The following is a 17,965-nucleotide window of genomic DNA, read 5'->3' on the forward strand; positions in this document are numbered from 1 at the left end:
ACTCTATGATTATGTCATAGGTCCTAAAGAAACATATTACAAAGTATGTACATCACATTCTTTTCTTTTCTGCTTATCTTTAAAAACACCTATCACCTCTCTATGCACTTAACTTCACATCACATTTCCTCTTTAAAAGAAATTGCAAAAGACATATCATCGGGCCATCACCTCCTGAACATGGAAGCTGTCCTGGAGAAAGGTTGTCATACTCTATTTCACTCTATTAAAGAAAAAGTGATTGTTCGTTCTCAGCAGCTATCAATGTTACATATATTCTTAGATGTGAATTGCCACTATGCCCATTTCCCTTCCTCTGGGATAATATTCAGTTTGGTCTTATCTTCTATAGGTGTAGTGTAAAGGCAGTCTCTGTGATTACTTGTGTTCATCTTTCCTGTTATGTTCATAATAATCTGACTTCCTTGAGTCATTTACAACTTCTGCTATTGTGGAATTTTGGACCCTCTTCTGAATAGAACTGGAATCATGATGGGGGGAGTGTGATAGAGACATCCTATTTAGGGCTAATAATTCCAAAATGTCACACACTATGTTCGGTGTTCAATGTACGTTTTCATGCTGACTCCTATCTGTTACAAAGCAAAGCTTCTGTGATAAGGATTCAGTGAACTACAGATGTATGAGTATAGCAGTGTGTCATTAGTACTGATTTTATTACTGTATTGTTTTAGTAGGATAATTGTACTATGTTTTCCCTTTGGGCTCATGACCAATCTAATCTGAGGATTTTGGCTTCCTTTGTTTTGGGTGCTATTCATGGACTAGGTCTTAACTCAAATCAAAATGTAAATCGTTCTTCAAACAACATATTTTATTATTTGACAAGAGGACATTTCTTTGAAATATATCGTTTTTATAGTTCACTGTATTCATAGTTGGGTGAGATTGATGATTTTATTTTTTTTTCTCATGGCACATATAATATCTGCAAGCGCTATAAATATTTAGGGATGGAGCTTCCACTTGTATACTGGCTAGAATTTTACCCAGTCTATGATATAAATATATGATATCTTTCTCACTGGGCTCTTACTCGAAACCCAATGAGGTTGCATAGGTCTCTAATGTCCTTGACCCTGTAATGTTTGGATGGGCTATGAGAACCTTTTATTTCATGACATAAATATATAGGACATTACTTGCATGATATTCTAATACATTAGTATACTATATCTAATTGGAAGTTTTTTCCTTCCCTTTAAACTCACTTTATATATGTATAAATCTGAGGAAGCTCCTACAGTGGTAAGTGTAGAAATGGCTTTTTAAAAGGCTTTTGTTGCTAATTGTGCCTACTTTCACTTCCTTTTCTATCCTGTCATCCTCACATACCTCACCCATTGAATTCTGCTTCCTAACTTCTGCATCACCATTTTATAACAGAGTACAACATACATTTATGATAAAAGTCATGGAGAAAGTGTACATGAATCTTGTCAAAATGATGAAGAAAAATTACAGAAATATCATAGTCACATTATTCTAAACATAAAGGAACTCAAAGCATTTCCACTAAACTCAGAAGCCAGATGAGAATGCCTCATACCTTTTCAATAAAGTCTCAGCTGCAACAGTAAAACAGCTGAAGATCAGAGTGATGCAAATACAACAGGAAAAATATTCTTATTTGCAGATAAGATATTATTTTATGTGTAAAAACACTAAAGATTCTATCAGAAACTTTTAAAAGTGATAGATACATAAAGCAACCAGAAAACTAGGAAAATAACATAGAAAAATCAGTAGCCTTTCTATATACAAATGACTAATGTACAAGAACAAAAATTAGGGCAACAAGACCTATCAAAATAGCCTCAAAAATTCTCAGAATTAGTTTAATTAAGCAAGAAAAGATTTTTTAACTGTAGAATTATGACATAAAGGAAAAAAATTAAAGAAGACTTAAAAAATAGAAAGCCAAATCCTCATTGATTAGTAGAATTAATGGTATGAAAATAGCCACCCTATCAAAAAGCAGCCTCCAGATTCAATGCAAATTCCACCAAAATTCCAACACGGTTCTTAAAATTGAAATAAAATCAAAAACTTCATAAAATAAAAGAAAATAAAACACCATAACTTAAAAAATCCTCAACGATCAAAAAAATTTTGAGAGCCATCACTATTCCTGATTTTTAGCTGTACTGTAGAGCTATTGGAAAAAAATTACAAGGATGGTGCAAAAAGCAAACATGTTGAGGAAATGATTACAACTGCACACCCAGATATATGTCTACACATACACAGACACCTAATTTTTTACACAGAAGTACTAAGACATACTGAAGAAAAAATGTCATCTTCGAAGTTGGTGTTGGTCAAGCTAAATAACTCCATGAGGAATGACAACAGAACCATTTATCTCACTCTGCAAAACTCAACTCCAAACATATCCTACCAAACTCAACTCCAAGTACCTCAATATGAGACCCGTGCCCTGAAGCGGATAAAGAAAATCTGAAATATTTTGAAATTATTGTTAATACAAAGAACATTCTGAAGAGAACCCAGATAATGAAAGCATTAAGAACAGCAAATATCAAATGAGACTATACGTATTATACAGTTAGAATACTGTAATTCAAGTGTTGAAGAGTAGGTAAAATATTTAGCAATTATATATCTAACAGAAAGGTAGTATGTAAAATCAGCCAAGCACAAAAACACATGAATAAATAATAATAGATATCTTGCTGATGCACATATCCCAACTCCATGGTGGCCCAGTTTCTCTGCTGCCACACACTCTCCCAAAGTCAAATCGCCACAAGAAAGAACACATAACCCAATAATCTCGGTTCAATTGATATGATACAGTTGCCCACCTAAACATACAAAGCCCTGTACATATCCATCCCTTAAGAACATTTTTAACAACCTGTAATTTCACAGAGTGGAATCTTTACATCGGCCTCCATGTTCTCTCAGAGGCGGCTTCTCCACAGTCTCCTTCAGTCTCTTCTGTTTTCCATTCTAGTCTCTTACTCTTCCCTCAAACTTTTCTCCCACCCATCCTTTCTTCTGGTCCAATGGCAGGCCTTGTTCTATCCTGTACCTGCCCTCACTTGTATGACATACTACAGTTATCCTGTGTGAGGTAACCCAGGCCTAGAATCACAAATGGTGTATGTTTTATCTCATCCATGGATATCAGGTTTCATGGTCTAGATAAGTCTCTTTCCTTTAAAATGCTCACAGAGGTTAGGTATCTACTAAAGTATTAGATAATTTGGGTGGATTTTCTGAAGAAGATAATTGATTATTTGTCTTTCTGCTGAAAGTAGCACATGAAGAGAAAAAATATATTCTTATATTGCTTTGCTGGTCAGTTTTCCATTGATGTGTCAAAAATTCCCAAGGATATCATTTTAGAAAAGACAATTTTTAGTTTTTTTTCAGTTTCAGAGGCTTCAGTCTGTTATCACCTGGTCCTGTTGCACAGGTCCTTTGACAATCCAGTCTAGTACTGTGAGAGCATAGAGCCATGAAGACATCTTTACATCATGATAATCTGAAAGGAAATGAGGAAGAAAGAAAGAAAGAAAGAAAGAAAGAAAGAAAGAAAGAAAGAAAGAAAGACAAACAGACATATAGACAGATAGAGACTACTCTAACAAGCAATAGTATACATTGGCTAGACATATGCAGCAAACATGCAGGTTGGTCTTTATGCAAGTCTCCTAAGTATTGAAGCAGTGATGTACTCTAACTCTGTTGCGTGATAGTGGTTTGTGTCCCTCTCATTGGACAGTCTTGGCTGTCCTCAAAGAAAGAGGTTGTACCTAGTCCTACAGTGACTTGAGGTAACAGGGTGTGTTGATACCCAGGGTTAACATCGTTCTTCTCAGAAATGAAGGATTTATTTTATTTTATAATTTCATTTTGAAAATTTTATTCAGCATGCATTAAAAAATAAACCTCGTACTATTAATGTTATGTAAGTGTCCTCAGAAGTGCAGCCATCTATTGGAACATGATATATCTACAAGAAGTTAGAAGTTTAAAAAAAAGTAACTTTCCATCTCCCAGAAGCTATCGACTGCCTATATTTTTTCATCTAAGGGTACAATTTTATGCATGACTCTTCTCCCCATATTTGTATTTTATCTGGTTTGTGACTCTGTGGATTTACTGCCAAAATGGCCATGAGTTTACATGTGCAACTAACTACCCTGCTGTATGGAAAAATACTATTTACTTGTACTCATTAATAAGCTCTAGATATTTATTTTATTTTCTAATTCACTTCCTCTATGATTCCTGTTCTTGAGGCTGGGAGTAATGTTTGATGCCATGATTTATTCTCTGTACTTTGATCTGTTTTCTGTTTCTGTTAATCATCATTTAGTATACTATTAATAGTATCTGATGCGATTAGAAAGATTCAATAATTACTATAAACAAAAATACATCACTAAGAGGTTGTCCAACATAATGTTACATAAGCAAGTTAATAGAAGTAGATTCTCCCAAAGGACTCATAAAGTGTCTAGCCACAGGACCATTGTCCCTGATATTTATTCCAGGTACAGGTTCTGCCTTGTAGACAGGGATCATGAAATCCAAAGAGAAAATGATTGATTATTCCCATGTTATTTACGCCATTATTACACAGTTGACATGTGTTTGCAGGCTAGTCATTATTTTTGCTGTGGCATCAAGGTTAGATATCTATGTAGTTATTTTTCTCCTCTGGTAAGATGTCTATCATATTTATGCATTGTGAAACTAACTAGGAGTATTGAAAGTTCTAAGTCAATAAAAATTTGACCATTCCATGTTTTATGTCTCAAGTATACTATGGATAAGTAAGATTAAAATGGTCATCATAAAAAAGAAATCTTCCAAGTAAATAATATTCCCATCATAATCACAATAATATACTTCATAGAAATTGAACAGGCGATATTAAACTTCATATACAAACAAGGTATATATGGTTCATATACAAACTTCATATATAACCACATGAGGTGGTTATAAAGTCAGCATGACTTCATAGAATGAATTAGATACTTCTATTTCTGTTTTGTGAAATAATTTGAAGAGTGTTGATTGGCATTAGATCTTCTTTGAAGGTCTGATAGAATTTTGCACTAAACCAATCTGGTCCTGAGCTTTTTTGGTTGGGAGGTTTTAATGACTAGTTCTATTTCTTTGGGGTTATGGAACTATTCAAATTGTTTTTCTGATCCTGATTTAATTTTGGTTCCTGGTATCTGTTGAGAAAATTGTCCATTTCATCCAGATTTTCCAGTTTTCTTGAGTATAGGCTTTTATAGTAGGATCTGATTTTTTTTTACTTCCTCAGTTTCTGTTGTTATGTCTCCCTTTTCATTTCTGATTTTGTTAATTTGGATACTGTTTCTGTGCCCTCTGTTTAGCGTGGCTAAGGGTTTATCTATCTTGTTGATTTTCTCAAAGGACTAGATCTTAGTTTTGTTAATTTATTGTATAATCCTTTGTGTTTCTACTTCGTTGATTTCAGGTATAAGTTTGATTATTTCCTGCCATCTACTCCTCTTGGGTATATTTGCTTCTTTTTGTTCTAAACCACTCAGATGTGCTGTTAAGCTCCTACTGTGTGCTCTCTCCAATTTCTTTTTGGAGGCACTGACAGCTATGAACTTTCCAGTTAGCACTGCTTTTTTATGGCCCATATGTTTGGTTATATTTTGCCTTCATTTTCATTAAATTCTAAAATGTCTTTAATTTCTTTCTTTATTTCTTCCCTGACCAAATTATCATTGAGTAGAGAGTTATTCAGCTTCCATGTATATGTGAGTTTTCTATTGTTTTTGTTGTTACTGAAGAGCACCCTTAGTCCATGTTGATCTGATAGGATGCATGGAATTATTTCAATCATCTTGTAACTTCTGAGGCCTGTTTTCTGACAGATTTTGTGGTCAATTTTGGATATGGTACCCTGAGGTGCTGAGAAGAAGGTATATTCCTTTGTTGTAGGGTGAAATGTTCTATAGATATCTGTTCAATCCATTTGATTCATAACGTCTGTTAGTTTCACTGAAAACCTGACAAATACTGGTGCAGAAGCTCACAGTCATCCATTGGACTGAGCACCGGGACCCCAATGGAGGAGTTAGGGAAAAGGTGGAAGGAGCTGGAGGGGTTTGCAACCCCAAAGGAAGAACAGCAATATCAACCAATCAGACAACCTAGAGCTCTTAGGGACTAATCCACCAACCAAAGAGTACACATGGAGTGATTCAGCTACATATGTAACAGAAGATGCCCTTATCTGAAATCAGTGGTAAAAGAAGCCTTTGGCCTATGAAGTCTCAATGTACCAGTGTAGGAGAATCCCAGGGCAGTGAGGTGGGAGTGGGTGGATGAGTAGGGGAGCACCCTCATAGAAGCAGGGAACAATGGAATAGGGGGATTGTAGATGGGAAACCAGGAAAGGGGATGACATTTAAAATATAAATAAATTAAATATCTAATAAAAATAAATTCACAATGGTATTGTATGAAATAGACTTGCTGACCTGTAGAAAAGAATTGAGGATTCACTTATATTATAAGCTCACATTTCTACAACCACTTTATATTTGGCAAAAACACAAAGTACTACATCTTCTTTAAATGGCACCCATGCCCAAAGATAATAGCTACAGGCAGCATATTGAGACTATATCCTTATCTTGTTAACATTCACAAATCTCAATTGTAAACAGATACCAAACATAGGAGAGACTAGAAAGCCAGTTATATACAAGAACTTACTGGCCCAACAGCATGCATTTGGAAGAGGATCATAGAAGCACAGACATTAAAATTGAAAAATATGGGGTTGGGGATATAGCTCAGTGGTAGAGTAGAGGGACAAAAAGTGGAACAGAGACTGAAGGAAGGGGTGTCTGTCTGGAAACTGCCCCACCTGAAGATCCATCTGCAGACAACAAACCAGGCACTATTTACCCTGATTATGAGAGGCTTGCTGACAGGAACCTGGTGTGGCAGTTCCATGGGAAGTCTGGCTACCAACTGATCACTGCAGATGTGGATGCTTGGAGTCAATCATCAGATTGAGCTCAGGGAACCTGGTAGGGAAACAGAAGGAAGGACTGGAAAGTAGAGGGGGTTTGAAACCCCATTGTAAGATCAACATAAGCTAGGCTGACCACCCAGGTTTCCCAGAAATAGAACAACAACCAAGGAGTGTACCTGGAGGGATCCATGGCTTCATAAACATATGTAGGAAAGAATGGCCTTGTCGGACAGGAATGGGGGGAGGCACTTGGTACCCTAGTGTAGTGGATGCTGGAGTGATGGGATGGGAGAGGGTGTGTACATGAGTGAGCACCCTCATACAAGCAAAGGAGAGAAGGGAGGGTAATTGTGGTTTAGGGTGCTGGAGGAGAGGTAACCAGGAAGTGGGCTGTCATTTGAGATGTAAATCAATGGAATGATTAATAAAACTATTTGAAAAATGAGATCACATAAAATGTTTCTGAACATTCTATACAGAGAAGAGCACCATCTTTCAGGTAAAAAATCAGCCTATACAATGGAACAAAATCTTTACTAATATATCTGAGAGAGCATTTGTATCTAGACTATAGAAAGTACTCAAAAACACTAAACATCAAGCAAACTAATCATAATAATAAATGGGGTCATGGAAATAAGTAGAGAGTTATCAAAAATGAAAAGTAAATGTTGATAAATAAATGTTAAACTGATTAATATCCTTCAACAGCAGGAAAATGTCAATTATAACTATGTCAAGATTTCCCCTTACTCTAATCAGAAAGGAAAGACTAGAAACAAAAGGCCCAGTTGTGGCTATTTCTGCAGAGAACCTGTGCTTGATTTTCAGTACCTACATAGACACATAGATCTGGAACTCCAGTTCCAAGATAACAATGCCTTCTTTTGATGCTGGAGTACTGGACACACATGGTATGCATACACATATGCACAAAAAAACACTCAGATACATAAGGCAAAACAAGCAATCTAAAACAAATAATAATTAATTAATTAATTAAAAACTCATCACAAACAGCAATATAGATATAGGGAAAGTGAGCACTTATTCACAATTAGTGGGAGTGCATTCACAAAAAAAAAAAAACGGTGAGAGTTTCATTAAAAGACAAGCAATAGATCTCACACATAACACTATTCAAGTCTTATAGCAAATACCAAAAGGTCTTTGTGTTTTTCAATTGTGACATCTACTCATCTATGTCAATGGTTCATTATTCACTTCAAAATACATGGAAACAGCCTAGATGTAAATCAATATGTACATGGGTATTGAAAATAATACATTTTTTAGACAATAGAATCATTTTCCTTTTCTGTTTTTATTTATTCTTCTTTCGTGCAATGTATCCTAACTTCAATTTTCTTCATTTCACTCCTGACAGTTCCTCTACCACCATGCCCCTCCCCAGATCCACTGCCTCTCCAGTTCCCCTCATGGAAGAGCAGACCTCCCAGGGATATCTACCAAAACAACCTGTGAATCATTACGATTAAGAACAAACCCTCATACCAAGGTTAGAAGAGGTAATGCAGTAGAAGAAAGGGGTCCAAAGAACAGAAAAGAATCAGAGAAACTCCCATTACCACTGTTGGAAGTCCCACACAACCTCAAGAAAACAGTCACAAAAGTATGCAGAGGGCCTAACATAAACTTATTCAGGCTACTTGGTTGTCACATCAGTGTCTGTGAGCTCTATGAGCCCTGTTTATTTGATTCTTTGGACAATGTTCTGGTGTCTTCAACTCCCCTGGTTCCTACAATCCTTTTCTCCCTCTTCTTCTGGGTCCCCTGGATTTTGTTTAACATTTGTCTATATGTTTCAGCTCCCATCAGCTCCCAGAATACATCTCTCTGATGACTACTGGGGTAGTCACTGATACGTAAGTATAGCAGAATATCATTAGAGTTCCTTTCAAAGGCTTTGGTTTAGTCATTTTAGGTTAGACCTTGGGGGCCTGGGCTAACCAGCTTCAAGTTTCTGGACACCCACATAGTGTAAGCATATGCTCCCTCTCATGATATGAGACTGAAGTTAGCCCAGTCATTGGTTGTCCACCCCCACAAGTCTGAGTCACAATGGCTCCAGCACATCTTTCAGTCAGGACAGGTTGTAGGACAGAGAATTGGGCTGGGTTTTTGTCCCATTGTCAGCACTGAAAGCCTTGCCTGGTTACAGAAGATGGTCATTTCAGCCTCTGTATCTCTTTCCCTAGTAGTCCATGATTGAGTTGTCCTCCTAGATTTTAGGAATTTCCATTGTAATAGCATTCCACATAGACTCCAAAATAAGATGAGGTGGGATAGATTGAAGGAATGAGTATGGGGAGAGACAACTGGAATTAGGGGACAATGTAATGTTATTTAACAGTATAGAAAAATGAAATTAGTAGGCAAATGGATATAACTCATTTTACTAAGTCAACCAACACACACAAACATTTCATATTTTCTCTCATTTCTGAATGTTAGTTTTGAGTCTTCAGATTTGTGTATCTTATTTGTGTTGTATGACACTATTCCTACAAATCCTTAAATAAACATGTACTCACCAGTGAAAGAATAAAGTATGGATAGAACCAATGACAACCTTGGGGAACCAGTGAGTTTCACCAAGCTATTTACAGGAATCTGTATGAGGAATGCATGCAGGATCTGTTTATTTGAGCTATTCAGGAAGCTCAGCTAATCTGTAAATCTTAGAGATAGCTTAGATGCTGTTTCTTTCAGAGAATTTGACTCTGTTAGTCAGTTTGGATGGTCTGAGAGTGACTCCCAGTAATTTTTACAGCTTATATACTCGTGTGGATGGAGGTTCCTAGTGAACCTGGTCAGTTTCGTGGAAGTCACGAAGCCATTTTGAGTTGTTTTCTTCCTGGAATAATGAGATTCAGTATAGGATGAATAATTGGGCTTCATTTGAATAATACCTTGTTTTGAAAAATTATTTTATTTACTTACATGTCAAAAGTTACCTCCCCTTCTGATCCCCCCACCCAGAGTTCTTCACCCTATTGTCCCTTCCCCCTCCTCTAGGTGAGTACTCACCACACCACACATCCCTACTTACCTCCACCAGCATTCCTCTTCTCTGAGGCATCAGGTTTTCACAGAATTAAGTACATCCTCTCTCACTGAGACCACACTAGGCAGTCCTCTAGTCTGGGGCTAAGAACCAGCACATGATTCCTTGGGTTCTTGCTGAGTCTCTGGGAGCTCTGTAGGGGCTGGGTTAGTTGACACTGTTGTGTAGGGAGGTGATTCTGGTACTCAAATGAGAATCAATTTACTGAGGCTGAAAGTCCTTGCCCCCAGTTAGTTTTTGATCTATCAATAAAGATGCCAGTGGCAAATGGCAGGGTAGAAAGAAAGAGGTAGGATTTCTAGGTTCCCACAGGCTAGGGAGAGGAGGAGGAGAATGGAAAGAGCTGAGGGAGAGAGATGGGACAGACTCAGAGCTTCAAGGGAGATCTACCAAAATGTTAGCAGGAAAGGAAAGTGGCCCACAGAAGTGCATCCTGAAAGCTTCTTTTGCTGCAAGATCAATGGGCTTCACAGAAGGTAATTGAGCACCAAAATTAAAGGTAGATATGGAAGTTGTTAACCATCAAAACCAGGGGGAAGGGCATGCTAGCCATGGAAGGCTTAGAAGTGCCAAGTCATTGAGCTGAAAGGCATATTAAAATAAGCTAATATGTGTATGTATTTCATCTGTGGATCTGAGATAGTTCCTTGACAGGTGTGTTCTTGTGACCCAGGAACACAGAGCCACCTATGGTGCACATGGAAGGTGAGAATCCACTATTAATATAAGAAATTCTCAGATGGATTATGCACACACAAACATATAGTTCAATAAGGTGGAGAGAGGTATCTCAGAAGAGACAAATCACATGGCTCCAGCACATGAAACTAGAAATAAGAAACACAGCTACGAGCAGGGATTTACCACCCACAGCCTGCTAAAAGGAGACAGTGAGAAATAGATAATAAAGCTGCCTGCCTCTAGCCACCAATATATAATCAAGATTAATAAATCTATTTGATTGTTTTTAAGGATAGAAGGGAATATATAGATTTTGCTGAATCCACGTGAAAATTTCTTCCCACAGTTTGAAACTGACACAAAGAGCTTAAGATGACAGTCAGAGAGCCAGATGGTAGATGCAGCCGGCATTAAGTTCCATAGAAAAGGAATTAAATTATTTAGTGAATTAACAAATTATGGAAAATGAATTAACAAATTATTTAAGGCATGTGAAAGTATTGCAGGACAATTACTAAAGATCTTTGAATATGGTAGACATGGAATTTCTGGGATTATCAGCTTAGTATGAAAAAAATAGAACCTATAAATAGGCTGATGGAGTAAATAAATGGGAATTTTATTAACATCAAATACATATGCATAGAAATATTGACGTTTTTGATCTTTTAAAAAAGTAGGTGAAAATCAGGATGTAGGGAGCCTAGGCTATCTCAGGCAGTAGAAACCTAAAGCTAGATCTTGAGACCTATAGAGAGAAAAAAAGGAAAATAAAATTATATATATATATATATATATATGTATACATATATATATCAGCTCATGTAGGTCAGGACAGGAGAAAGGAGAAGAAATGTCTCAATGGTTAATATTTGTTTTAAATGCTTTGAATTGTTTCATTATCAAAATGAGTGTGGTTTTGACTTTGGTGGTCATGTTAAAGTTGCTCTGTGAAAGAGGTCAAGCTATACCCTTAGTGAATTTCATTTATTGAACCAAGGAAATGCTTCTTTGGGAAAAAAGTCTCTGTATTTGTATTGACAGGCAAAAGAAGAGTCTCTGGACCCCTTCCAGAGTGATTTGAATCAGATATGACAGGGAAGACCACATGGAGTTCCCAAATTCTTTTGAGAAAATCAAACAAGACAGATAAAATTGATCTGCTGCTTCCTCAACATGAGAAGAGCCCAATAACTAGTTTAGGCATAAAAATGTGTCTAGCCATAACTTCAACTAAAATGAGACAATAAATCTTACTGATTATGAAATCCTTAAGGTTCTTTGTGCCATCCTTCATATGGCATGAGTGAAGATTTACTACATTTGGTTATTGATAAAAGGAACTCATAAAAAGACAGTTTTCTTTCACCTGCTCAAAAATTTAGAAAAATTCATCCTAAACTGTCCTGGGCATGCTGTACAATCCATATGAACATCTTAATGGTACTAAAAATGTGGTTGTGAGATTCATATATTACAGCATGTTCTGCTTTGACAATACTCATATGCTGGGATGCTGAACTCACCTGCATTCCCCCTCTACTTCCTGAAGCTGTCCAGAGACTTGATTCCAGAACAGTTTTAGGATTGCTGCTAACTCCAAATGATCTTACTTCTCCCAGCCTTTCAGATGGATTCAGACAGAGTTTTAGCTAAGCTCTAAGGCTTCAAAGCATACACAGACTGAGTAATAGATGTAAGATCGAGGTTTCTTAAGTCTAACCAAATTTTGTAATTTTCCTACCCTTCCCAACCCCTTTAAGGAATTTTCATTGCCCCTATGCTGCAAAAAGTTGTTAAGAGTCATTATTCTCATTCCTTTAGTTTGGGTTTCCGGTTAAGGTTATTTTATAAATTATAGATAGGTTGTCCTTTAAGGGATAATTTGGAAATAGTCATAATTTTGAACATGAAAGAAGCAGATTTAAGGTTTTGTTGCTATAAATGTCTATATTCATACAAAATTCAGGATTACTATTGTTACTCTTAGATAGGCAATGTGCCTATGCAACTCATTTAAAAATACAAGGCTTAGATCCGGTACTTCTAAAAGCTGCTATTCCAAACTGTTAAAGATGATTAAGTAACACAAGTTACGTCCAAAATAGTAAATGTTAGATTAGATTATGTTATGTTAGATAGGTTATGTTAGAGTCTAATTCTAATGTTCAAGATGCTTTAAATAATCTTCAAAAACATCAGAAGTCCACAGAATATGGCATTTAATATTATTTTACTAATAAAAACCATTTGACAATGAGACATGTCTACTTCAGTTTCCCATTCTCCCTCAAAGAAGAATTGAGAATCTTTACTTTCAGGCAAGGGTGCTGGTTGTGGCAAGTAGCTACGGGGCATAAATTATCTATTTCACCTGTAGACAAAATACTGTCCAAAATGGACACACTGTTTGGAATAGTCAGCTGATAGCTCTGGCAAGACAGAATGAACAGTACTTCCTGATCTTGCTTTACAAAGATCTGTCAATCCTGGGTCAGAAAGCTGAAGACATGCTCAAATATTTAGGCAATTAGGTGGCTATCCAGGCAGTCAGCTGTCTCTAAAATCTGGTTAAGTTTTGGAAGCTATGTTGTTGCTTCCTATATACTCAGGTAATATTTCATTCATTGTCAGATTTCTGATAGAGTTGAAAACTAATTATAGTCTCAAAAGCTAACTTAAGTTGTTTAACATTGAAGATATCATATAGAAGTAATAACAGGATTTTCAGAAGGTGGTACAGCCTAAAGTCTAAATATAATTCAGGGATAGAATTATAACTCTTTAAGTTAGGAATGGTGGTAGATTACTTTATCTAATTGACAAATATCATGGACTTTATATAAATTTTATATCATACTTTGTAATTTACATGATTAGTATGGTTCTGCTCGATTTATGTCTGAGCAAAGAGGTTATCTTTTGTTTGTTTGGTTTTTTTGTGGGGAGTTGGTTTGGTTTGTTTTGTTTTTATGGGGGGGCTTTTTGTGGACAAAAATATGGGAGACATAGGGAGCTGGTTTTAGTGCATGGATCAAGAATCTGTTTTCTGAGACTGAAGGTCTTTGCCCCCCGGTTGGTTGGATTTTGATCTATCAATAAAGATACCAGTGCCTCATGGCTAGGTGGAAAGAAAGAGTTACTTCCAAGTTTCTGCACACTTAGGGAGAGGAGGATAATCGAGAGAGTTGGGGGAAAGCGATGGAACAAAGTAGATCTTCCAAACTATAGGCTGAAAGGAAAGTGTCCCACAGAAGGGCTGCCTGAAACTGTGAGCAGCAAGATCAATGGGCTTCACAGAAGGTAAGCAAGCAGCAAACTTAAGGTAGAGTTGGAGACACAAGAGGGTTCAAAGTGCCCAGACATTGAGTTAAAGAGTGTGTGTGTGTGTGTGTGTGTGTGTGTGTGTGTGTGTGTGTGTGTGTGTGTGTGTTTCATCAACAGATCTAAGATAGCTCCTAAGGGGATGCATGCAGGCACCCAGTGGGGAAGACAAAGTAATGTAGGCAAAACTACACACAGAACTTTTGTTCTTCCTATGGCATTGTAATGCTCTTCATCTCCTTCAGACCTTTCTCTAACTCTTCTAGTCCCTGACCTCAGTCCAATGGTTGGCTATAAATTTCTACATTTGTCTCAGTCAGTTGGTGGTAGACCCTCTCCAAGGACAGCCATGCCAGATTCCTATCTGCACTAACAACATGACTTCAGTAATGGTGTGAAGACGTTGTGTGCCTCCATGTGATGTATCCCTAGTTGGGGTGAGGTCACTGTCCATCTTTCAGTTTCTGCTCCATTTTTTGTCCCTGTATTTCAGTTAGATAAGAACAATGTTGGGTTAAATTTGTTGAAGACGGGTAGATGGCACCTTGCCTTAATAAGGGGCTATATCTCTCTATCTCATCTTCCCATGAATATTTTATTCCCCTTCTAAGTGGGTTTCAGGTATCCAGATGTGGACCTTCCTTCTTCTTAAGCGTGCTATGTTTTGTTAGTTGTATCATATGTATTCTGAAATTTTGGGCTAATATCTACTTATCAGTGAGTACATCGCATTCATATCATTTTTGGGTCTGGGTTAGCTCATTCAGGATTTTTCTAGTTTTACCTATTTGCCTACAAATCTCTTGATGTTTTCATTTTAAATTCATGAGTGTTGTAAATGTGTAAATGAACCACATTTTATGTATCCATTCTTCAGTTGAGGGACTTCTTGGTTATTTCCAGGATTTGGTTATTACAAATAAAACTGCTATCAACATAGGAGAGCATGTTTCCTTGTGATATAGTGGGACACCTTTTGGTTATATCCCCAGGAATGGTATATCTAGGTTGATTTACAGAATGGTTGTATCAAGTTTGTAATATCACCAGCATTGGAGGAATGTTCCCCTTTGTCCACATCCTTGCCATCATATACAGTCGCTTGAGTTTTTAATCTTAGCCATTCTGATTGGTATAAGGTAGAATATCAGTGGTGACTTTATATCCATTTCCATAATGATTAATGATGTTGCACTTTTCTTTAAGTGTTTCTCACCCATTTGATATTCCTCTGTTGAGAATTCTTTCAGTTCTGTACGTCACTTTTTTAAATTGGGTTACTTGGATTTGGGGAGTCTTTCTTGGGTTTTTTAAAACATGAATATTAGTCTTCTACTGCATCTAGGCTTAGTGAAGATCTTTTTTAACCGGTAGGCTTTGATTTTGTCCTATTTGTAGTTACTTTTGACTTACAGAAGCTTTTTAGTTTTACCATGGCCTATTAGTCAATTTCTGATCTTAGACCATGAGCCATTTTTATTCTTTTCAGGAAATTTTCTCCTATTCCAATGTGTTCAAGGCTATTTCCCACAGTCTCTTCTATTGGATTCGGTGTATCTAGTTTTATGGTAATGCCCTTGATACACTTTGATTTGATATTTTACAAGGATGGCAATATGTATCAATTTGGGTTCTGCTACATGCAGACTCCCAGTTAGACCAGCACAACGTGTTGAAGATTTTTTTCTTTTTCCCATTGTATGGTTTTGGCTTTTCTGTTAAAAGTCACATGTTTATAGGAATCTCAGTTTGCTTCTGGGACTTCAAGTCTATCACATTGCCCGTTGGTCTATGTACAGATACCATGTACATAATACATGCCCTATAGTACAGTTTGAAATCAGTGATGGTGATTCCCCCCAGATGTTCTTTTACTGTTGAGATTTTTTGTTTTCCTGTTTTTTTTCTTTATTAATTTTATACAAAGTTAAGAATTGTTCTTTACATGTCTGTGAAAAATTATTTTGGATTTTTGATGGGGATTGCATTGAATCTGTAGATTACTTTTGGTAGGATGACAAAATCCAACACCTCTTCATGATAAAAGTCTTGGAGGATTCAGGAATTCAATGCCTATACAAAAATCATAATAAAAGTGATATACAGCAAACAGCCAATAACAAATTATGTGGAGAGAAATTTGAAGTAATCCCACTAAAATCAGGAACAAGACAAAGCTTCCCACTCTCTCCCTATCTGTTCACTATATTACTTGAAGTTCTAGCTTGAGCAGTAAAACAACAAAGAGAGATCAAAGAGATACAAGTTGGAAAAGAAGCCAAGGTATCACTATTTGTGGATGATATTATAGTATGCATAAGCAACCCCCAAAATTCTACCAAAATACTCATACAGCTGATAAACAACTCCAATAACTCAAATAAATCAGTAGCCTTCCTTTATACAAATGATTAAAGGTCTGAGAAAAATTTAGGGAAACAGCATCCTTCACAATAGTCACAAATAATATAAAATATCTTAATGTAACTCTAACCAAACAAGTGAAATATCTCAATGGAAAGAACTTCAAGTCTCTGGAGAAGCAAATGGAGGACCTCAGAATGTGGAAAGAGCTCCCGTTCTCAAGGATTTGTAGGATTATCATCAGTTTGTTTTCCATCCCTTTAAATATAATATTCTGTTTCAATAAATGTCCTTGTAAGATGAAATGCTTATTTTTGGGAAATACAAAAATTTCCAACCCCCAACAGATGTCTATAAGTTAGTAATGGGTCATGGAGAATTGGAAATAGATCCTTTCAAAGGAGAGAAGTTGGAATGCACTTATATAAAGGGTTTAAGGAAATAATGGAACAAGAAATGTTAAATGAGGTGAACGGTTATAGGCAAGATAGAAGAGGAAATGAGGGATAGAAGAGGGATAACCAATAATAAAAACCTTCAAAAATAGAAATATAAAATCTCTTGCTCTATAAACTTCCTAAGAACTAAGTATGTGCATGCATTTTTAAAAGCTTAATGGAATTATCATACATTAGGGAAAAATATTATTAGACACAAGAAGCTAATAAACAAAAAAGACTTAGTATCAGGAATGGGTCATTTCTATTGGCATTGCTGGACAGTGTGACTTCATAGATCATCAAATAGTTATGGCTATTGCTTTTTCTCCAATTTACCCTCAATAAAATATTAAAATATAAAAAAATAAAATTCATATATTTACACCAAAGTTTTCATTATCTCACTACACTCTGCTAAATTTTTATATCATCCAGTTATTCTAATCTTCTGTTTCTAAGTCTCTTTTTACTGTCTGCTTCATTAATCCTAGTCATGTCAAGCAATGTTTCTCAGATCTGGTTTATTTCATTTTTACTAAGATGGCAAGAGTTTCATGTGCAATAACTGTATGGTCAACTTGTGCCTATACTATATCCTTATCTACCAATATTATATTACAATAAACCCTCAAAACTAAATTATCTTTACCACTCCCACACATACATCTAAGAAATTCTTGTGTTTCTTTCCATTCCTATGTTGTATTCCATTGTCCTCTACCACATGATTATGAATTTTCCAGGCTGAAATTATGCATCGTCTAAAAATACCACTTTTACCGTGCTTTTCTTATAACCACCCTAGGTAATGTATGTATCATACAATCATTTGAAATACCTACTATCTTTTTAGATGACACCCTTGCAATTAACCATTTTGACTACTTCTTTAAAATATTATATATGTGAGTATATGAAAATCAGAATGGAATTAAACCTTATAGGATTAAGGAAGAGTTAGATATCTACCTTTTCCTGTCAGTATTTCCTCATGTTTTCAGTTTTCCAGTTCTCAAGCATTAGCATCTTGAAACT

This window comes from Rattus norvegicus, chromosome 17 (assembly GCF_036323735.1).
Source record: "Rattus norvegicus strain BN/NHsdMcwi chromosome 17, GRCr8, whole genome shotgun sequence".
NCBI lineage: Eukaryota > Metazoa > Chordata > Mammalia > Rodentia > Muridae > Rattus > Rattus norvegicus.